This window comes from Pantherophis guttatus, chromosome 9 (genome assembly GCF_059756535.1).
Source record: "Pantherophis guttatus breed Tessera chromosome 9, ASM5975653v1, whole genome shotgun sequence".
Classification (NCBI taxonomy): Eukaryota; Metazoa; Chordata; class Lepidosauria; order Squamata; family Colubridae; genus Pantherophis; species Pantherophis guttatus.
In genome coordinates, this window is record NC_142071.1 from 6,236,388 (window position 1) to 6,248,582 (window position 12,195).

The 12,195-nt window shown below is 41.3% G+C and overlaps 1 protein-coding gene across 6 annotated transcripts in view; it reads right to left on the reverse strand.

Annotated features, from left to right (window-relative positions):
- Positions 1-12,195, reverse strand: part of NSD3 (nuclear receptor binding SET domain protein 3) — a 114,428-nt gene that overhangs the window by 88,347 nt on the left and 13,886 nt on the right. Inside the window, exon 1 of one of the 6 annotated variants that reach the window (XM_060693589.2) lies at positions 9,107-9,817. The exons of 2 other annotated variants lie outside the window; for them this stretch is intronic. The gene's annotated coding sequence lies outside the window, so the exon portion shown is untranslated. Of the gene's footprint in view, positions 1-4,525; positions 4,579-5,433; positions 5,537-9,106; positions 9,818-12,195 lie in introns of those variants that run through there. 3 more of the 6 variants (XM_060693594.2, XM_060693592.2, XM_060693590.2) reach the window with 3 other exon arrangements.

The following is a 12,195-nucleotide window of genomic DNA, read 5'->3' on the forward strand; positions in this document are numbered from 1 at the left end:
AATAAGCCCTCCCTGAAAATACCATTTCCTCTGGTTAGGGTTAGGGAGACAGAGCTGGAAATCAGGTAAGACGGCAAAAGGAGCCCCGTCTTGCTCCATGCGTCCCAAAATAATAAGACCTTCCCGAAAATAAGGCCAAGCGCTTATTTTGGGGTTCAAAAAATATAAAACAGGGTCTTATTTTCGGGGAAACACGGTAGCTATACAATTATTCTTCTTAACTGAATGTGGGTGCACACAATAGACACGCAAATGTGTCCAATACCACTCTTATAATTCTTTTTTTCTGACAAACAAGTTTTTTTTAACTAGGAGGCCTTCAAACAATTTGTGAACTATTAACTTAAGAGATCTGTACGACATAGGAACTTTCACCTTTCCCACTCAGTTTATGAATTTGGTGGTTATAGCCTTACTTTGCCCATATTTACCCATCCCCAGATGCAATATTAAAGGGGCATAAACTTTCTCTGGCCAATTTCCAGGCTTGGCCATTCAGTGGTAAGTTGAAGGCAGTGAAAATATTGACTCTGATGTAGCTCATTTTCAATTATTTCTGTAACAGCCATGATTACTCCCACATATTTATTTCCATGTGCTGTTACTTAAATAATAAAATTCAGTGGGAACTCAGAATGATAGGGGGAGACTACATCCTAAGATTTGGGGAACCTCACCTGGGCCTCCAAAATTTGCACACCTGTTTTAAGACTGTTTTTTTGTGTTGTCCTAGGCAGAGAATACACCTGGATCGAACACTTTCACAAGGCAGTGAAAAGATTCTTCGATATATCGGCATTTTTACATGAATGAGATCATTATCATCAGTAATATTCATTTGTTATCTCAACTCCTGGCTGACTAAGGATGCTGCCAAGGTGTATTGTCTCTGCTTGAGGTGTAATGAGACTTGGATGAGACAGAAGAGATCTAAGCTCAACCTTAGTGAGACCTAATGACAATGCCTAGCTGGACCATTTTTTTTTTTTAATTTGATTTATATGCCGCCCTTCTCCATAGACTCAGGGCGGCTTACAGTGCGTTAAGCAATAGCCTTCATCCTTTTGTATATTTATACAAAGTCAGCTTATTGCCCCCACAAACTGGGTCCTCAATTTACCTACCTTAGAAAGGATGGAAGGCTGAGTCAACCTTGAGCCTGGCATTTGAACATAAGGCCTCTATACCTTTAATTCCGAAAGGGGCTATACTTCCTAGGAAGTCTTCCTGGATCCTCAGCTTCTGCTTGAAGAGCAGTTGACAGCTATAGCCAGGAAGGCCTTTGCATGATTTTCTCTCATGTGTATGTCCTTAGACTGAGAGGTCCTACACATTATCACTCAGGCCCTGATAGCAATAGCACTTAGACTTATATACCACTTCACAGTGCTTTTACAGCCCTCTCTAAGCAGTTTACAATCTGGATCCTCATTTTACCGACCATGGAATGATGGAAGGCTGAGTCAACCTTGAGCCAGTCAGGATCGAACTTCCTAGCTGTGGGCAGAGTTAGCCTGCAATACAGCACTTTAACCACTGCACCAACACTTCCTTCCTTCTTTCTCCTTGTTTTCCTTCTTTCTCCTTCCCTCCCTCCCTCCTTCCTTCCTTAGCAATAGCACTTAAGACTTATATGCCACTTCACAGTGCTTTACTCTAAGCAGTTTACAGAGTCAGCCTCTTGCCCCCAACAATTTGGGTCCTCATTTTACCCACCTCGGAAAGAGGGAAACTTGAGTCAACCTTGAGCCTGGTGAGATTTGAACTGGCAAATTGCAGGCAGCAGAAGTGGCCTGCAGTACTGCACTCTAACCACTGCGCCACCGCGGCTCTTGAATCACCTTGAATGTAGACTACTGCTATAATTTCTACATGGGATACCCTTGAAAATCAATTGGAAACTTCAACTGAACCAGATGCAGTTATGGGCATGTACCAATAGGCTTTGTGGGGCAATTCAAGAGCTGATTATTACCTACAAAGGTCCATAATATGGCATAGTAATTTGAGAATCTCTCTCTCTCCCGTTTTATAGGATTTTGCCAATCCTATAAAACAAGACTACAAATCTCATCTATTAAGCGATGTCATTTGATGGGACCTAGGAGATGTGTCTTCTTCGTCATGACAACTGACCTCTGGGACAACATTTCTTCTGAGATTTGGATGACTCTGATCCTGCTGTTGTACCTTGGACATTTATTTATTTATTATTTATTTATTAGTTCGATTTATATGCCGCCCTTCTCCAGAGACTCAGGGCGGCTTACAATGCGTTAAGCAATAGCCTTCATACTTTTGTATGTACCTGCTTAGTAGGGCTTTCGGGCCCCCCAAGCGGTGTTCTTTTTTATACAAAGTCATCTTATTGCCCTCACAATCCAGGTCCTCATTTTACCTACCTCGAAAGGATGGAAGGCTGAGTCAACCTTGAGCCTGGTGAGATTTGAACTTGCAGTAATTGCAGGCAGCTGGTGTTATTTAACAGCACTTTAGTCTGCTGCGCCACCTTGGCTCTTTCCTTAGACTTTATTCTAGGGTAGGAGGGGAGTTCCATCTGTGAAGGGTCTTACGGGTTTTTAGTGGATTCCCGCCTCCCCCCCGAATGACCATTCCTCTTTTCTGTTCTATTTGATAGTTGTAACTTTGGCGCTATTTCTGTACTTTGTCTAGACCCTTGATGGTGAACCTATGGTATGCGTGCCAGAGGTGGCACACAGCACCCTCTCTGTGGGCACGCGAGCTGTCACCCAACTCAGCTCTGCCGCGCATACGTCTCCCACTGGCCAGCTGGTCTTCGGGTCTCTCCTGCACATGCACAGGGGGCGGGGCTCACATGGGGGGGCTGTGAACGCATGCGCGGGGGTGTGGGCGAGCATCCACACATTGCATTTGGAGTGTTCGCGCGCTTTGGGCACTTGGTCCAGAAAAGGTTAGCCATCACTGTTCTAGACTAATTGAGAAGATAGGCAACCTTGTAAATGTGAAATATAAATAGGAAAGAAGGAAGGAAGGAAGGAAGGAAGGAAGGAAGGAAGGAAGATCAGGTGATTTATTACGTTTTGATTATCCCATTGCTGCCTATAGCCTTTTATGATTTTGTTTTCACAATATTACTTGATCATTTCTATACTGGTTGGGAGTACTCATATACAGTAGGACAAGAACTAACAACGTATAGATAGCAATAATCATCAACAGTTATGGGAGGAGATCTTATGGCTGAGCCTTCAATAATAAGCAACAGTGTGTAAATTCTGTTGAAATTTAACGGCATCCCCTTCCAAAGGAGCCTTTCTACAATGTTTGCTTCCCATCCTAACCCCACTTCCACATACACAACGGGATTCGAACTACTTTTCTCATATACATGCATTTATTTTTCATTCAACAAAGCCTGGGAAAATTTCCAGACTAAACTATGTAAATAAAAACTTAGCATGCATATATGCATATATATACATATACATACATACATACATACATACATACATATATGCATATACATATACATACATACATACACACACACACATACATATACATACATACAGCTCAGACTGCTTTGATATTGGCTTTTAAAATATCAGAAAGCGCTTATTTCTCAAACCGATTTTAGCCTTTTAAAGCTAAATACAAAATAATATATAATCTCACTTGGCTGATATTTCTTGTTCCAACACAACGACCTGTCCATGTTCTTCAATCATACAGAAATCATACAGAAATCTAAACAGTGTTCGCCTTGAACTGTAGAACTGTCCTCCAGTTTTTTACCATCATACAATGTGATGAGTCATTTCCAGCTTTTACATACATGTAGCACTTAAGTCGCAACAAATAATTCATTTTTGGGGGAAAAAAATGCCTTATTCCTGGAAAGCATTTTGCAATATAAATTTTCCTTTCCTCAGCTTCTATTTATACGTTCATTAGCATTTATTCTGTCACAGAAACCAAATATTATCACTGTAAGCTGTTCAGGCACACCTTCTGTCATCCATTGATCATCTTTTACTATGACCCACTTAAAGAAAAATAGAAACCAGAAAGAATGACTCCATCGCTAGACACACTGCTGAGACCAACATGAGGATATTCTGAAATATTAATGAAATACTACTATGATAACTACATCCTTGAATCAATCACAACAATAAATTATATTTTATCAGCTGATGAGTTTTTAAAAGACAAAAACAGAACCACTGAGAAGTCTCTGAATAAGTGCATAAAAAAAAGGAACAATCATATAAATATTTCTATTTGGGTTCGAAAACCGAACAACGCAGGATCGAACAATATAAAGTACATCCAAACACATGGTTGTGTCTTATTTACAAGATATTCACACATAATGAATGCTCCAGTTGTCCAAACATATTAATACCCGAGAAACAGAATTAGCATATTTAATATAGTAAAGATATATTCAGTGTATGGAGCTTTTCTCTACTGCACTATGAAACTGAAAAACACTTTCAAACATTATACAAATATACCTACTTCCCACTAATTAAGATACCTGAACAGCAATTTGTTTCACATCCCTGTTGTCTGCTGTACAGGAAATTCAAACAGCACCATTTGCCCAATTCAGTGATGGATTAAAATAGAGAATATACCATAAAACAGACAAGGAAAAAAATAATAATAATTAAGAAACGCCTTAAGAGAAAATCCTTGCCCAGTATTTAAATTTAAAACATAAATAAGTTGGAGTTAGCTGTGCACAAACAAGTGTGCCTTTTGTCAGTAGCTGGGAATGCAATTTCCTTGTTTACTTAAGAAAAATCGTAGAAGACATTTCGGCTCCTTTTTGCCACGCACGAGAGAGGCAGCCCTTCTACCTATTTCTGTTTAATTCTTCATGAAAATGGAGAAGGGGGAGGGGGGGTTGGAAATCGGAATAAGCCTGCTGCAGATTTGTACTGAAAAGGGTTAATTTCTGCACCGCAGTCCCTAGCAGTCCTGGCTGCAGAAAAGAAGGCAGGGAGGAAAGATGCCGCTTCCCCGATTTGTTTATGATAAATCGAAAACAGTGTTAATGATAAAGCAGGGGAGCAAGGATCCCGGAGAAAGAACTGAAGCCCCGTTTGTTAACCCAAAACAGGACTGGTTTCTTTTTGGAGGGAAGGCTGGGGGTGGAGTAGGAAAAGAGATTTACACTGCAGTATCTGGCAGCCAACATGGCTGCCTCTGGCCCTTTAAATCTAAGTGGCCCTCCTCTTCCTCCTCCATCACACAAAACTATTATCTGGTCTGTCCACAATTATCCTTCTCCCCCTTTTCGACAGAGCCAGAGATGCTGCCCCCCCCCTCCCTCCCCCGAAGAGAATATTTCAAATTCTAAGTTCAAACCCCGAGATGTTTGTGCATATTTATATATTGTAGACACTGCAAGCACACATACACAAAAGGCTGTTTCATTACCAGGTCAGCCTAAGACTTCCCAACTCCCAAGAATGTCGCTGTCTCATGACTCTTCTCCATGCCTTCCCACGCAAAATGTCACGCAACAGCAATTAACACCGGGCTGTATAATCCATTCAAAATCCACAGTTCAGACTTCACACCTCTTCGGCACAGATTCTCTCTCTCTGTGCTCTCACACACACTTCTTCTATGACGGTTTCCAATGTACAGATCACACAACATCACGGATTCCTTCGTAATGTCACTCGTTCCACTACAAACACACACACACACATTTACACACATTTCCAAAAACCATCTCTTTCATTTCCTTAAACTATCGGGGTTGAAGTTTAAAATGGAGAAACCATTTACAATTATTTCAGCCGCCCTGCTTTCATCAAGTTCATATAACGCATACTGGATTCTCACTATAACCCTCCACTGCTAATTGATCCGAACCTGATGGCTCACTTGATCATTGATACGAAGTCTTCAGAGGCTGGGTGGTCCTCTCAGAAAGGTTCTAGTAGTAGATCCTGCCCTGTGTTTGGAGGAGATGACTGCTATACAGTGCCTTCCATCACAATGATCAATGGAGCCGGCTCTTTCTTTCAGAATTCTTAGCAATTTCGCTTAATCTTACCCTGCATATCCTCAGAACTCTTCAGAGTCTGAAAAAGTTTGGTGCCCATTTCCGCACACTAATCTCTTCCTCTTTATTGGGTCTCATTTCTGATGCATTTTGATATCACTAGTTCTCTCTCTATATACACATACACATACACATACACATACACATACACATACAGAGAGAGAGAGAGAGAGAGAGAGGGAGAGAGAGAGACTGTTTCCCCCAAAATAAGACATCCCCTGATATTAAGCCCAATCGGGCTTTTGAGCGCATGGCAATAAGGCCAAGCGCTTATTTTAGGGTTCAAAAAAATATAAGACAGGGTCTTATTTTCAGGGGAACATGATAAGTAAGTAAGTAAGCTTTTTATTGCGGTCAGAGACCAAATTAAAATACACATAGAAGGGGAGTATATTTTACAAATATAGGTAGACCATGTGACAGTACACCATCTACTGCCTCAGATACAATCTGTACTGTCAATACTAGTGATCCTCTGCCAGGGGAACATGGTGTGTGTGTGTGTGTGTGTGTGTGTATAGATAGATAGATAGATAGATAGATAGATAGATAGATAGATAGATAGATACACACACACACATATACATATATACTCCCTATTCCTCTTCCCACAACTTAAACAGGTATTAGCAGGGATTGAGCTGTGGTGGAGTAATTAACACTTAGCATTTTAATACCTGAATATTTTTAATTGCTTATCACGGGCGAGTGCTTTTGCTCACTAGCAACCAAACGCGCCAATAACTGTGTTCCTCAAAATTCAAAATCTGTCTCAAAAAGCCATCCTTCCACCATAACTACCAGCTCGCCCCTTTCTACAAATTAATCCTTCAGGATGTGGAGTTGGATTACATCCCTTCACATTCTAGCACACAGCTATTCTTCCGATCATAATAGGGGCTGTAATTTAATGCATCTGAAAGGCAGCAGGTTGGAGAAGGGCTGAACTCAAGAAACCCAACTCCAAATTTAAAATCATAATTGATTTCAGGTCATTTACCCCCTCCCCCCTTTCATCCAGCACCTTGGGCATGAATGTAATACGTATAAGGATCATACGTATTACATTCGTGTCATACATATTACACACAACATTGTGTGTTAGGTAAAGGTTCCCCTCGCACATATGTGCTCGTCGTTCCTGACTCTAGGGGACAGTGCTCATCTCCGTTTCAAAGCCGAAGAGCCAGCGCTGTCCGAAGATGTTTCCGTGGTCATGTGGCCGGCATGACTCAACGCCAAAGGCGCACAGAACGCTGTTAACTTCCCATCAAAGGTGGTCCCTATTTTTCTACTTGCATTTTTTGCATGCTTTCAAACTGCTAGGTTGGCAGAAGCTGGGACAAGTAACAGGAGCTCACCATGTTATGCAGCACTAGGGATTCGAACCGCTGAACTGCCGACCTTTCGATCGACAAGCTCAGCATCTTAGCCACTGAGCCATCACGTAACACCGTGTGTTGCCCTGCCTCAAAAAAAAAAAAAAAAGCTCAAAATATCATAGATCTTTCTTTCCATTTAATTTTTACCCAGTTGCCAAGAAGATAAGATTTAGACAAGCTGAGATTACTAGATAAGATAGAAATAGGGAGCTGATGTTTCCCAGGACTATTTGACTTCACACCACAGTCCATTACCAAATGTTACTTACTTACTAGGCGTTGTTGACATACACGGATACACACTTTGAAACACTGTAATGGATATAACACTGAAACATTGTATCAATGCCACATAAACACACCACCTATAAATATAAATGGCACCTGTAACATAAGACAGTTACAACAGGGTAGCAAGTTGCACCAGCCGCCTCCTTTTCAGCAACCAAGTTATTATTATTTTTTTGTTGCTGTTGAAAAGGAGAAGAGGGAGAAAAGGAAAAGATGTCAATGCAAAGGGAGGGGGGGGGAATAAAATGGAAGAAAGGGGAGAGAAAAAAAACCCAAATTTCCCCCTCCAGATTTTGCAATTCCCCCCCCCAAAAAAATAAATAAATAAATAAAAATCCCAGCAAACTTGCAATTTATTTTATCCAAGAAAAATCTCCGAGCTGCCCCCGGAGATACGAAGGATCCCGGATCTACGCACCTTCCGCCGTGCCCCCAAAAACTTTTCTATTCCAGCAAGCCGGGCTGGCGTAGCTCTTTTAATTGTTCTTAATTCGTTGGTTTTTTTTTTAAAAAAGGGTTTTTTTTCATTAATACGGGCCAAATTTGTTTAATATTACTTTTAAATTGTTTTAAATTTGATATTTTTAAGTTTTTATATTTTTGGCTGTACGCCGCCCTGAGTCCTTCGGGAGAAGGGCGGTATATAAATTAAAATCTCGCCAGGCTCAAGGTTGACTCAGCCTTCCATCCTTTCTAAGGTAGGTAAATTGAGGACCCAGTTTGTGGGGGCAATAAACTGACTTTGTAAAAATATACAAAAGGATGAAGGCTATTGCTTAACCCATTGTAAGCCGCCCTGAGTCTCCGGAGAAGGGTGGCATATAAATTAAAGCTAATAATAATAATAATAATAATAATAATAATAATAATAATAATAATAATAATAATAATGAATTAATAATGATGATAATAAAATAATAATAATAATAATAAAATAATAATAATAATAATAAAAATGAATTAATAATAATAATGAATTAATAATGATAATGATAATAAAATAATAATAAAATAATAAAATAAAATAAAATAAAATAAAATAAAATAATAATAATAATAATAATAATAATAAAAATAAATAAAAAACATGGGCTGCTGCGGCTTCTCCTTCTTTTTTTCCCCCCATCCCCAAACTCAGCATCCATCCAGCCAAAAAACAAAAAACAGAGAGCCAAAGTTCAGCCCTCCCAACCCGAAGAAGCCAAGAAGCACCCTTGAGGACTAGCAACTTGAGCGGCATTGTTTAAAGCTTGCAGCTCCTGCCGCCCGACAGGCTGCCTGGCTAAGCCAGGGTTCTGGCCCCGCCCCCTCCTCCCCAAGCCCCGCCCCCTCCTCCCCCCTCCCTCCCTCCCTCCCTCCTCACCTTCAGTCAGTTCCATTCTAACTCCCCCCGCCGTATCGAACCGATCACCGCCGAGAGTCCCGCCGGGGAAACCCCGAGCCAAGCCGGCTCCGAGCCAGCGGCCCGGCAACGGGGGTTGGTTGGTTGGTTGGCGGGCGGGCCGAGCCCCTCGATATAGGCCGCGTTCGATCCCCGGCCTCAATTTCTGCAAGCTTCCCGCTTCTCCGGCTTCGGTCCCCGCCTCTTTTTTTTTTTTTTTTTTTGCCTCCCTTCCGCCGCACCCCCCCTCCCCCCCCCGCTTCAACGCCGCTTCCCCTCCGGGTGCCGCCGTCCTCGGCCGGCCGAAGAGCCGCAGGGCCTCGAGAGACAGAGAGGGAGAGAGAGAGCCGCCGAGGGCGCGCGGGAAGGGGGGCGGCACCGAGTCGGGGGGAAAGGAAGGGGGCGCTGGCGCTCCGCTCGTCCTCGAACGTCCCGGTCTCGGCCTTGGCTCGTTCCCGCTCCCTCCGCCTCCTCTCCTTTCCTCACGCGCACACACACAAAAAAAGCTCCACACACATAGGCGGCGCCGGGGAAGGGGAAAAAAAAAAAAAAGAAAAAAGACGCGCTCTCATTGGCCGGCGTGAAATTACGCGCCCCGGGGCTTCTTGGGAATTGTAGTTTTCCACGCTTTCCCTCACTTTCCCCTCACAGATCTTGAGGCCTGGACCAAATTTGGGGGGGGGGGGCTGGTGTGTGTGTGTGTATCTGCGATGCTGGCTTGGTTCTTAGTGGCCAGTCATTTGTGGGGGTGGGTGGGGAGGAGGAGGAGGAGGAAGAGGAGGAGGGCAAGGAACGAGGGGCGAAATGTAATTGGCCAGCAGTGCCGGGAGGGGGGGGTGAGGGAATGTGGGTGGGTGGGTGGGTGGGAAGAAATTTATTTATTTTTTTTAATTTTTATTTTTCCTCTCCCAGATGCGGTGATCAGAGTTGCACACACAAGCATAAGCATCATCGTCATCCAGTTTGTCCAGCATAAGGCAACCTTATTGGATGCAAAAAAAAGAAATTAAAAAAAAAATGCAGCTTTTTTTATTTTAAAAAAAGTTTTTTTATTTTTGAATTACAAAGATAAAAACATTCCATCTTCCTGATGCAGTGTATCGTCTGGGTACAAACGTCTCTGTGGTTCTTATGATTCTTGACGAGTGTATCTTTTCTTTTGTGTACTCCGAGAGAGCGTAGGCACCTAAGACAAATTCCTTGTGTGTCCAATTACACTTGGCCATTATTCTATTCTATTCTATTCTATTCTATTCTATTCTATTCTATTCTATTCTATTCTATTCTACTCTACTCTACTCTACTCTACTCTACTCTACTCTACTCTAATTCTATTATTCATCATTCCTCTTTTGTCACATCTTTCACATTCACCTTAACATTAATGTTATAATCAGTGGTGGGATTCAAGTAATTTAACAACCGGTTCTCTGCCCTAATGATTTCTCCCAACAACCAGTGTGCCAAACTGCTCAGAAAGTTAACAACCGGTTCTCCCGAAGTGGTGCGAACTGGCTGAATCCCACCACTGGTTATAATATATACTGCTCAAAAAAATAAAGGGAAGACAAGCAGAAGACATCCGAGATCTGAATGAATGAAATCGCCTTATTAAATACTTTGTTCTTTACATACAGTAGTTTATACACTGCTCAAACAACTAAAGGGAACACAAAACTACTGTATGTAACGAACAAAGTATTTAATAAGGCTATTTCATTCATTCAGATCTCGGATGTCTTCTGCTTGTGTTCCCTTTATTTTTTTGAGCAGTGTATTAAAACATTTTATTTTTTAAAAAATTATTTTTATTGATTTTACAACAACCCAACCCAACCCAACATACAAAACACAAGCACATGATATATGTTTCTTTTTAAATATATTAAACATTTAAATATTGTAAATATATGTAAGCTTTTTTTTTTTTTAATGCATATAGCTTACCTTGAATCTTATTATTATTGCAGGATTGCTTATCGGTCCTGCAGAGACTGGATCTCTCGTACTGTAGTAAAAATGAAGCAAGTAACAGGAATGCCTTAGAGAGGTTGATTAGATACCGGTAGAATTTAGCATTTCTGGAGAAGACAAGTTGAAGGCAATAGGATTTCTGTGGAACTGTCTATCACTCTAGAATAGATCACAGTTGTCCAACCTTTTGACTTGCCTGGACTGCAGTGAATAAAGACGGATTTGTCTTGGGCCACATGTCAAATATATACTATAGTTATTATATATTACCGTGTTTCCCCGAAAATAAGACCGGGTCTTATATTAAAGTTTGCTCCAAAAGATGCATTAGGGCTTATTTTCTGGTTAGGTCTAATTTTGGGAGAAATGGTTCTAAATGCATCCATCTGACTGACAATCTTACCTGGGGCTTATTTTGGGGGTAGGGCTTGTATTACGAGCATCCTGAAAAATCATGCTAGGACTTATTTTCTGGTTGGGTCCTATTTTTGGGGAAACAGGGTAACAAACTTCCTTTATTTAATATTTTTAATTAACTTATGGGGCCTCATTACTAGGTGTCCAGGGCTGCACGTAGCCTATTATATTGTGAATTGGACAAACCTGCTTTAGATGGTTCGCTTGCCTTTGGAAAATTTGGGACTGTAAAATAATAGCTTTGTTTTAACCGAGACAGCAACCGAATGCACATATATTTCCGAAGAAGGTCCAAAGGAATGAGATCTTTAAGGAGATGTACATTCCTACTTTTGCTTTTGACTTTATTTATTCCTGAATTCAACTGAATATTATTGATCCTACACCATTTTTCTGACAACAGATCTGCTCCTATGGACCCTGAGTAAATATGAGGTATCAAACAACTAAGAGCTCTACAAAAAGCTTTCCAAACAGCATCCATTACTTCTCAAAAGTACCCTGTTTCCCCCATAATAAGACATCCCCTGATAATAAACCCAATCGGGCTTTTGAGCGCATGGCAATAAGGCCAAGCGCTTATTTCAGGGTTTAAAAAAATAGAAGACAGGGTCTTATTTTCAGGAAAACACGGTATTTCATGCAGGGAAGGTGCAAATGAACAAAGAGAAGCCACTTTG